Raw genomic sequence first — 17989 nt, 5'->3', positions numbered from 1 at the left:
TATAATCTTTTCTTGCTCATAAAATTAAGGGCCAGCTCAGTGCGTTGCACACAACTTATTTAATGAAATTAAAATGCTAATGAGAAGACCATTAAGAACAGTTGTGGACACTTGCATCCCTCGTACGTGCCCAAACAGGTCACGACTTACGTGGATATCAGACGCACGTTTGAATCAGTTGGCGATCTTAGAGTGTACAGTTTTAATTTCAAGCCTAGAAATGAAAGAAAAGATATTTGCAGAAAGTATTTCCACTTTTTATTCGTGAAATTTCAGAACCATAACAACATACATGGTATAGATCATTCTCTGACAAAACTAGTACTTCGTTGTTATTAAACGAGTTGTCTAATAGACCAATTAACCTAATGTTTGGCGAGTATCTCAGTATACAAAGAAGTAAGTGAATCAAACTCTTTATTGAAAACCAGGGGAAGGCATAATTGCAGCTGTACGTAAATGCTACCTAAGAAGAGTTTGACGAGTTACAGGGTAACCAGCTCCAACCAGGCCGAAGATTTTAAAACTTGATCAGCGGTGTAGGGGCCTAAATATAAAGAGTGTCTGGTGAGAGAGACATCGATAAAACATCAACAATGACTCGATGACTCTCTCCCAAGAGTTACAATTAACGAAGTTCTTGTAACAATATCTTTGCATTTCAAGTGGAAAGGTGCTAGCAAGAAAGGGGCTATAAACTAAAGGATATCATGTGATGTATGATTAGATTCTCATTGTTGATATCATAAGAAAAGTGCAAAGAATAGGCCTTTTGCAGGAGCTGATCACGTGACCGATCTCCCATAGCAACGCCATGCTGACTGGCAAGCTATTCACCGTATTGCATGACAACCAGCTGTTATCTTTGTATCGAAGCGTGTCTCTGATCAAATTAAAAAGTTCTTCATCGCTCTGCGATTTGCGTTACAGGCTCTGTTTGACTAGAGAGTGTTGATATATTTCATAGCGGATGTTACTAAAACTGGTAACGGGGAACGGGGAACGGGGAACGGGGAACGGAGAGAGAAGAACCGGGAACGGGGAACGGGAACGGGGAACGGGAACGGGGAACGGGGAACGGGGAACGGGAACGGGGAATGGGGAACGGGGAACGGGGAACGGCGAACGGGGAACGGGGAACGGGTAACGGCGAACGGCGAACGGCGAACGGGGAACGGGGAACGGGGAACGGCGAACGGCGAACGGAGGAAGGATGTACAGCGGTAACCCGCCTGAGAATTCAAAATGGCGGAGTAAACGGAACTAAAAGAGTCTGGCAACTAGTTTTGAGCACGTGCTCTTCGAACGCGATCGTCGGAGCAAAAAGCATGGACGGTGAGTGTAGGTTTTATTGAAGGATTTTTCTTTGAAATGTCGAGTGCCTCATAAATTTAGTTTTTGTCTGGCACACATTGCAGCTTGCATAGCAATCAAATCCTCGGAGAGGTGAGTATCTTACAATTCATGCACAACATTTGAACAATCAACTCAGAACTACAAGCTCGCGGCATTTACTCTTATATTCATGGAGTAGTTGCACTGCAAGGTAAGGAAGTTTACCTCCAATATCTTCACCGTTACAACCTGGCAATATCAATAATGTTGTAAAGCAAACAGCTTAATGACTTTCACGCCCATTATGGGAATCACTTTCTCTTGAATATAATCAATGCAGTGTAAATATTATTGTAGGCATTAGCATGAATGTGAATTCATACACCTACATTCTTGAAGACATAACTGATGTTTTCCTGTTAAATTAAATGTTATTAAAAGTTCTGTCAATGTTTGATTTCTCTATTGTTTACATGGAAGTTTATGGGTCGATACAAAGATATGTTCCTGATGTTATTTTGCGGTAAGGTAAGCTGTTGTAATTTTAATAACTAGGCTGGTTAATACGTTTTCTAGCTCATTTCTGTTAATCTAAGATATTACCTCCTTGCTACTTATCTGCAAAAAATGCTGTTGGCAATGCAAACAACCAACATACTCATACTCTGCCAAAAGATGCAGATTTCAGGAAGGAAAAACAAAGAGAGACGTCAGAACAAATGGTGGCAGCCATTGCAGAAACGTTGACTTCGAATTCTCGCCTCGGAATACTAGGCTTCGTGGCTTCGGCTGGGCAATAGTTAAATAAAAGCGAGTCGTCTAATTTCGCCGCAAGCGGTGACCTAGCGATAAAATCAGTGTTTGTAAACATCATTTACTCCGCCATTTTGAATTCTCAGGTGGGTTACCGCTGTACACCCGTTCCCCGTTCGCCGTTTCCCGTTCCCCGTTCCCCGTTCTCCGCTTCCCGTTCCCCGTTCCCCATTCCCGTTCCCGTTCCCGTTCCCGTTCCCATTCCCATTCCCGTTCCCGTTCCCGTTCCCGTTCCCCGTTTCCCGCTTCCCGTTCCCCGTTCCCCATTCCCGTTCCCGTTCCCGTTCCCGTTTGCCGTTCCCGTTTCCCGTTCCCCATTCCCGTTCCCGTTCCCGTTCCCGTTCCCCGTTCCCCGTTACCAGTTTTAATAACATCCTTTCATAGCCTTCTCAACAAGTAACAATAAGATGGCAGAAATTTCTTGTAATCAATGGCCAACTCTTCTCCGTAGCGTTGTTTTGACGCGAATTTTCAAATTTAGGCGACGTCATCGGCCCAGGTGTTCCTTTTTACTGTGGACTTTCTATAACTTTCCATTACTATTCCTTCTTCTTCTTCTTCTTCTTTGGGATGATAACGTAACTCAGCCGGTTTCACTGCAGATTTAACTTTAATCTTTAAGCTAAAAATGAAAGGGAAGTAGAGAAATTAGTTGAATTTCTTCCATTTTGAAAGAAAAATTTTGAATATCCTCCTCATTGGCGTTCACGTCAATTTTACACTGTTGGCTTACTGCTCTTGCTACTTGGAGTGAATACTCCTGGGAAAAAAACCCTAATAACTAAATATTCACTATTATAAACCGTGTGTTGTACTTGGAGCGTGGCGAGTCAAAGTGGTTATGTGACCTGAAATGAGGATAAACTAAGGAAACATGCAACTCAGCCGCACTTTTTATTATTTTGGGATAATTTTCTTGAGATAAAGATCATCATGATTGAGGAAAAAAGCCAGAGATTACAAATCAAAGCTAGCTTGAAAATTCTACGTCAAAAAGCTTTTCCTCGTACGCTTATTTGACAATTTTTTTCGGTAATACTTATAACGAATAGTTGTAACTTAGAAAAGCACCCTCCTACGATGTGTCACTTCAATAGCAAGGATCGTTTGAGACCGGGCACAAAGTTGGCGACCTGCCGCTTTCCCCCTATCTCTCCTCCCAAGAAAAACAAGTTATTGAAGAGGACCGCTTTCTTACCACACAACGACGATGATGATAACGACGACTATTAGTAAAACCAATCCTACACTGACACCAATCACAATCCACTTCCAGCTATTGCTGCTTGGCTCCAGTGGTGCCACCGTTGGGTACTCTGTAGGTGGGCTGGGTTCGAATAAAGTCTCTATATCAGAGATGTTCGCGCCAATCGCTGCCTCGATCTGGGCTTGTAAGTAATTAAAACAGCCACCAGTGCACCGCGAGGAAGAACTGAGGCATTTCTGATGAAAATACCGGCGGGCTGCTGTATGTAAAATGCTACCTGAAGAGAGTCTGATGAGTTGACAGGGTAACCAGGCAGAAGGTGAACCTGGTCAGCGGTGTAGAGATCAAATAATGACGAGCGTCTGACAGGAAAAAAAATTAGTTTAATGATTAAACATCAATGCAATCAGAACTGAAAGTAAAATCATCGATCTGCAGAAATTTTTCGTGATATGAGTTTGGTGGCTATTACCGAGACACAGTAAGTTTTAAAATCAGCATCGAAATCAAAAGCCATTACTCTACCAAGAGTGACAGTTAAGGAAGTTCTGCCCACCGTAACATTACCTTTTCAAGTGGAAAGGTGATAAAAAGAAAGGAAATATAATCTAGAGGATATTATTCGATCTAGCACTAGGTGCTCAGTACTGAAACTATAAGAAATGTACAGTAAACGGTGCATGGAATTTCTTTTCAGTTCTCAAGTGCGAAAGGATGAAGTAGTGGGCAGACGTCAGTGAAGTTGCCAGAGCTTCAAAGAAACAACTGGGAGGAGAAGCACTAAATGGAAAAGGAAAGGCTTACATAAAGCAAGGTACCTTTCCTCTACAAATACAGTGCACCAAAGACAAATGAGTATTAATCATGGTTGTCATCACCTTTTTCGCCGTGTTTCTTTTAGTGCGCATGTTGTCCTGTTTTGACTGCAAAACTCGGTTGTGACAGACGCCAATTTCTCTTTAAAAGACTTGTCCCTATTAAAATCCCACTTAACCTGCCAAAGAAAACGTGACTAAAGTTTAATATCGTTTTAGTAAGAGTCATGCAGATGAATGGCATTTGTCTGAAATAGACTCCAGGTCATTAGCCATTTAGATTTTATCTGTTTGGAGAAGATTGGGCATAATAATTGTTTGTTAGTTTACTCGCAAGGGTCCGCTGTCGTAGTTCACGGAGGATATTATTTAGCGTGCGCACTGTTTTAAAGTTAGAAACCGCTGTACTGACTTGTGTAAGACGCCTGGTAAGTGCATGGCTTATATCATGTTTTCCATATAGTTTGTAGCAGACGACGTCACTGCTGAAAACTCGAGGTACCTACCCTACTTGGAATTGAAAACAGGACAGCTTCTTGCTTTTCATTTTCTGATGGGACACGTGGCTCAGGTAGGTTTGGTATAGGGGCTGTCTCGTTTTTCTCCAAACCTGAGTAAATATTAAATTTGTATGAAAAATTTAATAATGACATAAAACAGACTTACGAGTTTTTTCATCATTTAGGGCAGCTAACGAATTTTGCATAAAATAAGGATTTCTTCCAGATAAAATTTCCCAACTCCGTTATAGGCAGTGAGGAGTGAGTAGCTTAATAAGGAAAGGGAACAGCCATTATTAATCAACGAGGGAAGGGGGGATTTTGGTTGAATCTTCACAAAATAAACCTGATCCCCTTATAAGGCTCTGTAGTAGCGGAATCGATATAATCAGCCACCACCACATTGTATCTGCTAGTTGCTATCCTTCTTTCGATATTGCCACCCGCGCAGGAGCAAGATCAAAATAAGTCTGACCACATGTCTTGAGTTGTAATCGTTTCTTTTCATTTATAAGATCTATGTTCTTATCAGTATCCTTAATTTATGTGTTGTACCCTGGCTAGTATTTGTTTACATAGGACGGTCTCAATGAGGTTAACCGTCAACTGTCAAATGGCCACAATATTAATCGTCAAAAACCAAATATTTTTACCGTCAACCGTCATATAACCAAGCCAATACGGACCTTAAGCAACCACGATGGCGACGGCAACGAGGACGTGGAAAAACAAGAGATCTAATTGGCACAACAATAACTCAGCACGTGCATTTCTTAGCCGTCCTATGCAAAACAACAACGTGAAATCGCCAAAATTTGCGTCGTCTGCGAACCGAAACCGCAACGGCAAACATTTTAATTTCCATTTGGAACTCAACTCTACTTTTATACGTCATACTGAAGTCGAGCTGTGGCGTCGTATGAGACAGTGAGCTCATGCAGCTATTTTTGAAATTCTAACTAAGAGTAGAAATTCATTTTTTAATCGAAGTCTTCCTTAGCGTTGACGTCCTGACTGCTTAAGGTCCCTACTGTTAAACGCAAGAATGTCTCAGATATCCTTAATTAAGACTAAACAATTGCCTTAATTGAAGTTAAGTTCTTTTGCTTATAAATAAAAGTTTTGATTTACCACAAAAAATACATTTGTGTAAGTCCTTTAACTTCTAGTCGCGAGAAAAACTGGTTAGTGATAGAACTGACTTCCGGTGTAGAAACACTTCCGGTGTCTTAACATGTTAGTCATTTATTAATGAAAAGTGTTATGAATTAACAGTTTTTTACAAACGCATCATTATGAAAAATTACAGCCAAATAAGCTCGTTTACTTCGTTGCATAAACGACAATCCAAAAAATTAACCGCCAACCATCAAATGACCCAAAATGTAACCGTCAACCGTCAAAAGGGCTTATTTTTAACCGTTCACCGTCAACGTGACCCCCCCCTTATTGAGACCCTTACATAGGCCTTTCTTTCTTACCGTTTGCCTTTAGTTCGAACCACACGACTACAAGTTCTACTTTTTCATCCTGTTTCCTGTATTGTTTGATTCCGATAAACATTTTGATTGATTTTACTCGATTTCTCTAGAATTATTCAACTCGCGTTCGATTGTTCAAGCTCCTGGAGTCAAATTGCCCTTAACTCAATTTACACGTGGCTTCGTCCTGGAAAGTCACATTAAATGTCAAGCTCAAAATTCAGCTGTAAAGCATGAAAACGCCAAAAGGAGAATACTGTTCCAAGTTATACCCCCAACTTCCAGGAAATATAGTCGTCTAAAACTTATTAAATACCTCTGCATTTTCCATCAATAAAGTACAAGTCTTGTTCACATTCACACTTGTAAGAGCCACGAGTGTTCACGCATTTGTGAAACTCATCCGTGCAGCTGAACAAGTCATCATTCAGACACTCGTTGATATCTGCAAAACAAAGACGTTTATTGTCTCTAAATACATTGAATCATACAGATCATAGCCACCAATTTAACTTGGGTAGAATCTGGTCAATTACCTTCACATTCGTGGCCATCTTCCTTCAGTTCAAAACCATTTTCACACGAACACTTATAACTTCCTGGGGTATTTGTACAAATCTGATTGCATCGATCGCGTTTTTCGGTCAGATCACACTCATTGACATCTGCGAAGAGAAAAGTACAAAGATAATCAATAGGCTTTAGATGGCGCTTCTATATTGTATTTCAACATTTCAAATAACTATTCGCTGTTAGTTGATATTAGCTGAAAACTATCCAAACGACATTCCATTTTATTCTTTACCCTGGCCCAGTTATCCGAAGGCCGATTAGCACTAATCCAGTGATAAATGTTGATCCGGGTTTCTATATTTCTCTGTTTAAAGCAGAAAATTTTCTCATATTTTGTTAGAGCATTCAATCATCAAATTGTAAATAACTGGAATTAAACTGAATTTTTTCTTAAATCTTTCAGATCTGCAATCAAATTTCACAGTAACTGAGGGTTATCTTAACCCACCTTTGAACAACTTGGCCCTAGGTAACAAGTGGCCGTAAAGAAGGCACGTGTGTATCTTATTGCAGCACATGCGTTGTGTTAAATGAATCTATAAATCACTTGTTCTACACTCCAGAGTCTCTTAAAATTCTTCCTTTGGTTCTCGCTCCAAGAAAACACTGAGAATGATCTACTTTTTTAAGTCCCCAAGATTAATGAAAAAAGTAGCAGTTTACCTGTGCAGTTCTTTCTATTGCTGTCCAGCTCGTAGTTAGCAAAGCAGGTACAAGTTGCTTCACCGCTGCTTCCCTTGAAGCAAACGTGTTCGCAACCGTGATCAGCAGAACAAGGGTTTGTCGCTGTAAAGTAAAGGGTTCAGTAATAATGTCAATAAATATTGAAGTACTGTTTCATGTTGGCGTTCGGATATGGAGGAAAAAAATTTGAAGTCTTTTCTAACGTGAACTATGCCCCCTCCCCTCCCCGATCCCATTATTGTCCAAATGTGCCTCTTAGAGTACAAATGACGCGCGAGACGAGCACAAATGTCACGTGATATTTGTACTCCAGAAATATCCGCGAAATTGGCCCGCACTGAAATAACAATTTGGCGTGTTGGCGTTATTAAACGTTTTGTTGTGTAATATCGCTGAATATTTTTACTCTTTTGTATTTTGACTGGCCCTACGGGCCAGTCAAAATACGGCGCAACTCGTAAAAAATACTCAGCGATACTACGCAACAAAACGTCTAATAAGATATTTGTATAGCATATTAGCAGAGTAAAATGTCTACAAGGCTTGCGCGATAGTAATAAAGGATCTCTTTCTACAGATTTATTGCTTAGCTCGATCGCTAGCTCGCTCCGGATACCGCACTCAGCATTAGATGAGAGTTTTTATTTTGGAAAATGCCTGATAATAAATAACTTTACGGTCTCAGCAAAGAATCACTCACCTACACACCTCCTCCAGTCACTGGGATCAGTTTTGAAAAACTCGTCACATGAGCAGTTGTAACTTCCCACACTGTTAATACAGGTTTGCATACAGTCGCTTGAAGGATTGCATTCATCAACATCTGCGAGCAAATAGGTAAAAACATATTGTTTTTTTGTCATCGAGGAAAACCTTAGACGTCTCATTTAAGGGGACTGCCACGTAGTCGATCTTTCATCCGCTGAGGTTTAAGTTGAGTTTGAATTAAATTTGTTCTTAACCTCGATCAATACCAGGGATGACACGTTAGAACAGTTTGAAGCGTGTGTCATGGGGAAGGATGGCTAAGAACTTTACGCCGAACGGCGACGAGCAAAAATCAAACTTTTTACGGTCATCTGTCGGTCTTTTGCGGGCTACAAAAAATAACTTTAGCTGTAAATTAAAGAATTTCTTTTGAGTAAAATCATAGTTCACTTATATATTTAGTTTGGAAGGAATGTTGAATTTGACAAGTATGATGTTTACGGCGAGGGGAAACAAGACAAATGAACTTTAATTTAATCATCCCGGCCTATTTCCAATTCAAAACTGGGTGCCACATCTGGCTAAATTCCAATTCTAATGTAGCAATGAAGTTTCAGGAGTTTTATTACAGAAGTCTTACCATCACAAGTGTGCCCGTTATCATTCAGCGTGTATCCATCACGACACTCACAAAAGTAAGATGCTGGAATATTGACGCATATCTGCTCACAGTTGTTCGATGATTTACTTTGGCATTCGTCATAGTCTACGGAAAATATCGCACCTCATTTTCTCAGAATTTTGTATTTGGCTTTATTAGTTATTTATTAAAATAAATCATCTGCAAGAACATTTTTACGGTACGATCAAAAACATTCTGCGATGCAACTCCTGACTTAATAATGTTATAAATATTTTTAAGTGACTTTTGTAAGAGAGAAGTTATTCACAATACACTGAGGTCTTTTCCACTGTTGTGAGGGAGGTGAGGTGGGAGAAGGAGGTTGGTTTTGATGCAGTTGTCCTTTTTCGGAGATTAAGAAGCGAAAAGTGTTTTATAGAATTTTCCTGAGAAATTTATCTTGTGTTTAATTGCGTAATCAAATCAAACCATGACTTTTGATAACCTAAACGTCTTCCCAATTTAAATTTTACTGAATCAGAGACATCCCCACGTCAACCCACCTACACACTGCGCTCCATCTCTTGTGTACCCTGATGGACATGGTCCACATTTATATCCACTGGAATTAGCTGGTGCAGGAAGATCAAAGCACTCAACTCCTGTATAACACGGTTGACCATTCATTTCACAGGCGTCAATGTCGCTGTCACAGAACCTTCCCGTGTAGCCTCCTTGACATGCACAGCCCCTGTAAATAAACTTGCTGTCAGTATTTGCTGCGTCGCCGTCTTCTGCTTCCACGCACTGACCACCATTTTGGCAGGCGCACATGTTAATGGTGGGACTCAAACTGGCGCTTGCACCTTCGTCGTCAGTAACAGCGAAGGTCATGTTGAACTATGAAGAAAGAAAACATTCGTTTGTGAATTCTTCCCCTTCTTCGTTTTGTCAAGATCTCTTCTTTGAAGAAAATCTGAATTGTAATTTTGAAAGGATCAGCTGAAAGAAAATGTTTACCATTCAAGAATTACCTTTTGTGATGACGTTACGAGCCAATGAAATGAAAGCATGTTTCCAGTTTGGTTCCAAGTGGCTCCGGCAGGTTTGTTAATCACGTGAAACGTAATGGAGCCCTCGTCCAAAGCTGTTACATTCAGCTCAACTGTTTCATCAAGTGTGGCATTTATCATATTTGAACCGTTTACTATCTTAGGCGGAAAGTTGTCTGCAAATATTTGAAAAAAATGCTAAGCTAAGTTATCAATTAAGAAAAACTTCCGTAAAGTGAAATCTTCTGATCGTCCTATGTTTAACACTTTTGAAATCGTTACACATATATCCACGTGCTCTGTATTGGATCAGTCCAACAGATTTTTTTCAGTAACATATTCTCCTCCGTTGTTTGCAAACTATTTTTGTTTTTATGTCGGAGAGCCATTCTTATTAATTTTTCGCGTAAAAGGAAGCAGGAAAAACCACCCAGGAAGTCAAAAGATAAAAGAAAAAAGAATTTGGACTCCGGGAAATATTCAATGACCAAATCGACATTTTCTCCATAACTTACCCAGTGTGCTCAACTCGTTCACAAGCTGGACGCTTATATCTTTGGTTACAAGGCCCACAGACAAGTCGTTGGTGGAAGCCACGTCAAACAAGCACTCGTGATCATCTCCGCATTCTGCCTCAGCCTTCTGTCTTAAGCTGTCGTTATGCCACGTGATGTTATCAGCAAACATGGGCTCAAAATCAGGGTACGAATAAGTGGCCACGCTTTCGTTATCAGCGTAGGTGAAAAGAGACTGGGATTGGTCAATTTGCCCTAAAAGATATTAACGTTACTACATTAATAAGTTTGATTGCTCAGGTGATTGTAGAGATGCGCACGCTCTGATTGGTCGAGGATTGCTCCATATCTCGCTATAAACACCTCACGCTGCCTCGTGGTTTTTCAATGTTTCCGAGGAAGTGATAAACGCGATGGAAGAAAATTCAATCGCGAAGAGCAAAAAGGATGGTGCTTAGTTTGGCGGAACACTTTTCAAAAAAAGGATAAAGACTTTTTGCCTCTATTGATACGAGTAATCACCACAATTGTAACAAAACTTTTGTTACAATTATGGTGATTACTCGGTCAAATGCTTTCTTTATTTACAGAATTTACTGCAGAATTCAAAGGCACCCGAGTAATTATACTAAGAAAATTATTCACCTCAGGCTCAATGAACTTTGTTGACTATTCATCAATATTCACTAAGGCAAACAATTGCCAAGAATGGGTAAGACCAGTTTATACGATGCAAAATTATGTAACAATAAAACTAGTCAAGTCAAAACGAAATGATAGAGAAATCCTCCATTCGACTGCCTTAGGGCTCTTAAAAGTTGCGTGGTCTTTATGTGTGACACGAGCAAAAGCACAGCAATACGTGAAGATCATGCGCAACACGACAGCGCAAACAAACTGTAAGAGCTAAAAGACACAGATCAATCCTTGATCTGGCATAGCACTTGCTATCTAGTCCATTTCAATTTCTGTTGCGAAGACGTTTGATGCGTTTTATATTAATATTGTACTTACATTTGACCCCAAATCCGTAGTGAATCTCTTTTAATGATGACGACGATGATAAAACCGTTCCATTAGGCAATTTAAAGTCATCGTCAGGGTTATCATTCCACGTTCCCAGCAATCCTCTCGTGGTATTTTTCAGGATATCACCAAGAGTAACAACGAACGACATCATTTCCTTCTTCTCACAGAATTGCACTGACGATGTTGACGGAAAAGAAGCTTGGCGACAATCATCCTCTGGTTTTGAGACCGAAAGATTTCCACCAACCTCCACAGTTCGATTTGTTAAGTTGTGATAACCATAATAGGGTGCACTGTCTATCATTATATCGAAGCCACCTAACAAAAGTAAGCAGCAAGAGTTATATTGTAGTGACTATACTTTGCAAACTTGGGCATTTCTAATAAAAATGAATTAGTTTATAGAGGTTTTCCTTTTGCTACATTACAAGCTCTTCACAGCATGCTCACCTCCGTCTTTTACTCGAACCTCGATGGTGCTCGAATTTTCTTCTTTAGCAGCTCCTGCTGAGAAGATGGTTGCTGTGGTTGAATTTCCCGGAGCAAGTTTTGTTCTGGCCTGAAGTTGAAATGTTCCATTCTGTGCATCGATCATTGTATATTCTCCAAGACCGTTAAAAGTGTAGTTACCGCCGTCTAGCGTCTTGATATGAGGATCACCCCAGAACCATCCTGTATCGAAAGAGAAACAGTTCTCTTGGTTCGCTTTATACTGCAAAGATTCTGAACCATATAGAGAAAGGGGTTTAGACCTAGGAGTAACAGTTGATAACGCTCTTTCTAGAAACTCTCCAATATCTATCAGACACGAAAGGTAAGTGAGTTGTAATGTAGGTTTGTATGAACTGCGGCTTAAATTAAATAAATTACAGGAATTCCATGACAATATGCAAATGAATGACACGAGGTGATAAAACATGACTTGGTACATCAATGATATAACTAATATTATGAAAAACTCACGTCTAATTGGAGGCCTATACAGTGCACAGGTGTCAGACGGACGATGAGCATAGAAGAAATAGCAGAAAGGTAAATCTACACAGCAATACTGGTAAGCCTGTTCGTCAGTGTAAAAGGTTTGAATCTTATTGTACCAGTAATAAAAAACTGTCACTTTTACTCGTCCTCCGTGTAGTGTCTAAAACTGAAGAAGTATGCCACAAAAGGCAGCCACGAAGGCGAACAACAACAGTACACACAGTACACGTTTCTTTAATAATCTTCCCGCGCTCACACTTTCCCGGATGTATACTTTTACATAAACAACCGCTGTCCTAGTATACTACACTCCGTCAGGTGGGCCCTGCTTAAGAGCAGCCCAGTCGTCCCATTCCGTGGAGTAACAGCACTGTTGTCTCGTCTGAACACCTATTAGTCCAGCACTCTTGATGTAGAGATAAAAGAACCTGGATCGCCTGGACTCAAAACACCAGTCTGGCCATGAGTTCCACCAATTCCACCTGAATCGTCCCCGATCAAACCATGCCTGCCAAGCAGTACAGGGGCAGGCCATTTCACGGTCTGATTTTATGATTCGGTCATACCAGTAACTGAATCTCCAATATTCATTAAGTATGACCCAACTAAAGCATTTCTCCAGTGCACCTTGTCCATGACTGTTTTCAATTCTCCAAAAGTATCTTCCTAGTACACCTGTGTTTCCTTCCTTCTTAGCGAGGTCATACATTCCAAATGTGCTAGAACTGCAATCAGAAACATTTACCTTAAAAAAGGTATTATTATTTCTCATAATGCCATATGCCTCAGTAATTATCCATTAATTAATAATCTTGTATATATACAGTAACTTGATAAAAAGGCGTCTACCTTAAAGTGATAATGAAAACAATTTAGTGCGCATTTTTTGACTACACGTCTTCCGGTCAGCATGTAATATTATTCGTATTGCACGATTTTGAAGGCCTTCTAAGCATTGGGTGTTCTGCTTGCTGCATTCACCTCATATGAAGCATCCATAATCTAGTATGGGCAGCACAGTCTGTAAATTCTGAGTAAAATATCGTGACTAAGAAAACACGATATTCTGTTCAGCAATTTCAATTTGGGGCATAGCCTCGATTGTATATAGGTTACATGTTTGCTCCATGTCAGACAGTGGACGATGTAAATTCCTAAGTACTTAAAGAAATCTAATTGTTTCATTGGTTTGCCGTCGAGGATAATCTGTAACGGTCGGTTGTTATTAACAGCGTACTTGGATCCAATCAACATTGCCTCGCAATTCTTGTGATTATTGATTAAACCGTTCTCTTATTCGGTTAGCGGGGCTTAGTCGAGCGTGGGCACTTAGTCGAGGAAATGCAGCATTTTGTTTTTGCTCCCAGCTTTCGCCGATCTACGATATCGTCAGGGGGTGTTTGATGCCACAGAGCGGCGAAAGCTTGAATAAAAAAGAAATACTGACATTAGCTAAAGGTCTCAATGGAATCGCCCATTTGACCCTTCCAACCCTGAGAGTGATCAGCATCTAATTTCTCCCTATTATATACAGCTGAGTCATTCACTCTGCCAACCCAAAGACCTTTAATTGGAAAACAAATTTTCCTTGCCAGTACCAAAAGAATTGTATGGAGAAGACTTTAGAGAATATGGATACTTCTGTTAGGGTGGAAAGGGTTAATTTTTAACGTATAGAGTAATTGATTATTCAAAAATTAACAACAAGACGGGCGTAACCTTTTATTAAGTAGTGACACAATGGAAATAGATCACACTTTTAGGCTACACTCTTTGCTCGCTAACTATCCCAGAATAGTTGGCGAGTAACGTAGCCAATCAGATTGTGTCACTTGTGATAAAACGTTGGTAGATCCAAATTTATATTGGTAGAAGGTAAAAGCAAACTGAGTTTCGGAGCTCTTTAAGACATTTCATATTACATCTGAAGGTTTAAACCTTTGAGAACGTGTAAACATAATCCGTTTTGCGTATATTACGAGGATGAATATTCACTTTTGGGCGTGAACCCGGCTCTTTCATATCGGATCATGCATTGTTGCCTTAATAGAGAAATTTTACGAGTTGCGATCAGCCACGTAGTGTTCTTTGTATTTTGATACACCTTTGCCTGATAGAGATTGTTTGGGATATTCAGCCCTATGATTGAGTAGTCCATCTTACCCTTTCACATTGATATAATCTTTCCCATCATTCCCTGCATTCCATCCAGCTACGGGAAGACCATAGGAGTCGGTCCAGTAACGGTAATACTTCCTGCAAATGGTCGAAAATAATCCTTAATGTTTGGTATTCTCTCAAATGTTTTTCCAGATTGTTTGTCGCTACAATTTTCGTGAAGCAAAAGCATGCCAACTTTTCCTCCTTGGCCAATAGTTTGGGGAATTCTAGTCGAGAATTTCTGAAGTTCTTTTACTTTAACCACGCAGCGAAAAAATAAAGGGAACCAGTTTGTTAAACTGAACTTTAAATAAAAAGTTTGACAACTTTAGAAAAATAAAGTATAGTTTCCTCTTCGTTTCCTCCAAACCAAAGGCCTTTACCTAATTAAAATCTGAGAGTTTGTCTCGAGCGAGTGGTGCAATCTCACATGCACTGGACGGGGAGATGTTCCAGTTTTCTACTGGTATACAAGCAAATATACAATAGATTTTTGACCAATCAGAGCGCTCGTTGTGTCTTAGTTATGTCCTAAATATGTTTATCGTGACTTTGATTCTTTAACAGGGGTGAAGAAAACTTACGGATCTGCATTAATCACCCATTGGATTCCGCCATGAGGGTAGTTATACATCAAGAATGCGTTAAATCCATCCGTTATTAAGACAGCTTGAAATGTGTTGCTCTAGAAAATAATAAAATTTGCAGAACTACTTCAGATTTTGAAATTTTGAGCCAGACGTTACTGTTCCCTGCTATATTTTTTTCTCTTATGAATGCAACAAGTAGCTGCACTACATTATACTTCATAATTCAAGCATGCAGTTATAACTGCTGGATTAATGATGTTAATGGACTAAACGGAGTATAATTTAGAGAGTAATGGGGAGTATAACTTCAAGTTGCTAATAATTTTCCCTTAAGCAGCAGAAGCAATCTTAAAGTTTTCTCCTCTTGATGTGTGGATGCTAAAATCTTTAAAGTAAGGTAAATATTTCCACTGCACGATTTGGGCTCTCACTAAGTCTTGAAATAAAAGGGAATAAAATGGAAATCCGTGCTGTTTTCTTTTCTGCTTGTCCAGGATTTGACGAGGTGGTTTACTCAACAGCAAGGACACTGTAAGGCAAAGCTGATAGTAGCAACTACATGCAAAGACCACTTTCATATTCATGCAGGTGTCAATTAGTTACATGGCTGTCTATGTGTTATGATAATTACAACGTGTAAAATTCTTACTCGAGGACAATGTAACGGGAAATTCTGCTCGTTGATATTTCGGTGATAATGGGAGTACGGATAATACACATATGGACACAGATTTTTCCAGGTCACAACAAGGACCCAAGTGGCCTCAAAGCCGCCAAATCCTCCGGTGTAGCTCTGTACATGCTTTGACACCATATCCAGAATTTCATTTGATGTTTCTTTGGCTTGCCTGTACACTTGATAATAAACCTTTGAATGACCGTATCTAAAGGCAAAATAAGTATCGGTTTTGGCCCAGAAGGGTGCAATGATACCCATGTTTCTCAACCACCAGTAAATACCAAATTTCCGAGGCCACCACCAGCTCCACTCATAATTTAACTGGATTATACCATTTCGACAAATCTAAAAAAAAGCAGAAGAAAATGATCTCAGAACTCATCATTAAGAAAAATAAAAAAAAGATGAAAAATAAAAACGGCTGTTCTCCAACTAGGGTGGACACATTTGCATTTGTAACGCAATGAAGGTATTTTGTGATGATGTACGGGAAATATGCGTATGTTGTGGAAACTTTGCTTCCTGTTCGATGAGCTTCGTGTGTTCTATGGAGGAAATTTTTGAAGACAAAGCGCTGATAAAACAACATATCTTTCAAAAACATTAAAACAACAAATAGTTGCCCGAGTGACTTTGCACAGGCAGCCCAAGGGTATTCTTTGGAGCAATGTTACTCTCACCTTCTCAATTATTTTCACACAACTAGAGCGCAAAGATTTTCTAAAAGTTAAAAAATGTTCTGCGATGTCTCCAATAGGAAACATTTTACTCACGTATAACTTGTAATGCCTTTCAGTGAAAAACGGAAATCCAGTCCAGTCTGTGTTGATCCTCAAACAACGTTCGGAGTAGAAAGAAGTATCGTCAAGACGAAGTTCATTATCATTCTGATCTGGACCGTAAGGATACAGGTTGCTTGGGATTGGGATTGCTTTGAATAAAGATATAAGTAACCTAAGACGTACATCAGTTACTTGTTCAATGCCTTTCCTGTACCACATGTATAGAGCATACTTCACAACGGAGAATGAAGTTAATTATAGTTTCCTGTTTAACTCCTTTGTGGTAAATAGTTTAAACCAAAATCATCTTTTCCTTCTTTTGTAATGCAAACATAATGACTCCGACTTTGACAAGGGAGACTTCTTTCTTTATTGGAGGTGTCATGCAAAATCAGAAATTACAGATTTTAAAAGCAAAAGTAGTGAACTCTGTGTAACAAAATATTCACTGGTAAATCTTTATAAATAAAAACATCGGAGACAGTGAAGAATCAAAGCCTACATTCCCTCCTTTGTAATTAGTTTCAAGAGAAAGAACCAATTCTAGTGAGACTTTAAAGCCATCATTAGTAGGGCAGTTGGTAAGATATTGTGTTTGTTCTAATTTATTTTAGTGTATACCACACAAGTGAATAATGCTTTTAGCGAACGTAGGAAGTGAATTGCAAATACAATTCGCCTTCAAGCAGCCGATGAGACAAAATCGCGCTTCAAGAGTTTAATTTCCGACCGTTTTTTGATATATTTTGACAGAATAATTAATACTTTCGTATCGGTGTGGTATATACTAAAAAAAATATTCCCATTGTGTCGTTAAGTGGAAAAGTTTTACGTTGCCCCTTTCGTGGCTCAGCAAATATTCATACTATTCACCTCCAATCTGGCGAATAATGTTAACTATCAGATATTACTGTTGTATTCATACTGCCATACTACATAATCTGAAGACAGACAATAGATTTGGATTCGATTAATTCATTTGAAGATGCACAGGACTGAAAATTTTCTTACCTGTTGCAGCTGGAGTTGTGATAGCTGAAAAAAGAAGAAAAGTAATAATCAGGCACAAAGTATTTTATTTCTAATGTAAAAGTCAAGGGGCTTCGCATCATGTAATTTGATGAAAATCAGTTTTGTGAATACATACGAGGTTATGTAGTGTATGACGTCATACGTGTAAGAAAGTAAAGTAACGCAGCCTTAGTAGGTCATGTAATAAAATGTACTCATTACGGTATGTTATGCTTTGTGTTGTAAAAGGTAACAATATCAAAAGCATTGTAACAATCTATGGAACATAATGTTGGTAGTAGGTAGTGACAAGTGTAAGTCAAGTAACAACCCTTTTCTCAAAATCGTACTGTATGGGGAAAAGGAAAGGAAGATTAGCGGCGTGTATCCTAACTGTTAAAAATTACTCACTCTAAGTTAGGAAAGAAACAGAATTACCGACATGTCTGATT

At 39.4% G+C, this 17989-nt stretch overlaps 1 pseudogene across 1 annotated transcript; it reads right to left on the bottom strand.

The window, feature by feature from the left end:
* Positions 1-2482: 2482 nt before the first annotated feature.
* Positions 2483-17981, bottom strand: LOC148736077 (mucin-like protein; annotated as a pseudogene). The gene is made up of 22 exons (XR_015998640.1): positions 17976-17981; positions 17538-17561; positions 16518-16757; positions 15715-16089; positions 15060-15160; positions 14479-14571; positions 12626-13040; positions 12298-12475; positions 11785-12006; positions 11320-11652; positions 10306-10560; positions 9773-9966; positions 9302-9638; positions 8757-8882; positions 8109-8231; positions 7388-7510; positions 6688-6816; positions 6468-6596; positions 4677-4780; positions 4234-4349; positions 3347-3717; positions 2483-2770 (listed from the first exon to the last, which is right to left on the bottom strand). The product of XR_015998640.1 is annotated as a mucin-like protein (transcript).
* Positions 17982-17989: the final 8 nt, after the last annotated feature.

This window comes from Stylophora pistillata, chromosome 3 (genome assembly GCF_964205215.1).
Source record: "Stylophora pistillata chromosome 3, jaStyPist1.2, whole genome shotgun sequence".
Classification (NCBI taxonomy): Eukaryota; Metazoa; Cnidaria; class Anthozoa; order Scleractinia; family Pocilloporidae; genus Stylophora; species Stylophora pistillata.
The sequence above is the reverse complement of the archived record's forward strand: the minus strand, read 5'-3'. Positions and strand labels throughout refer to the sequence as shown.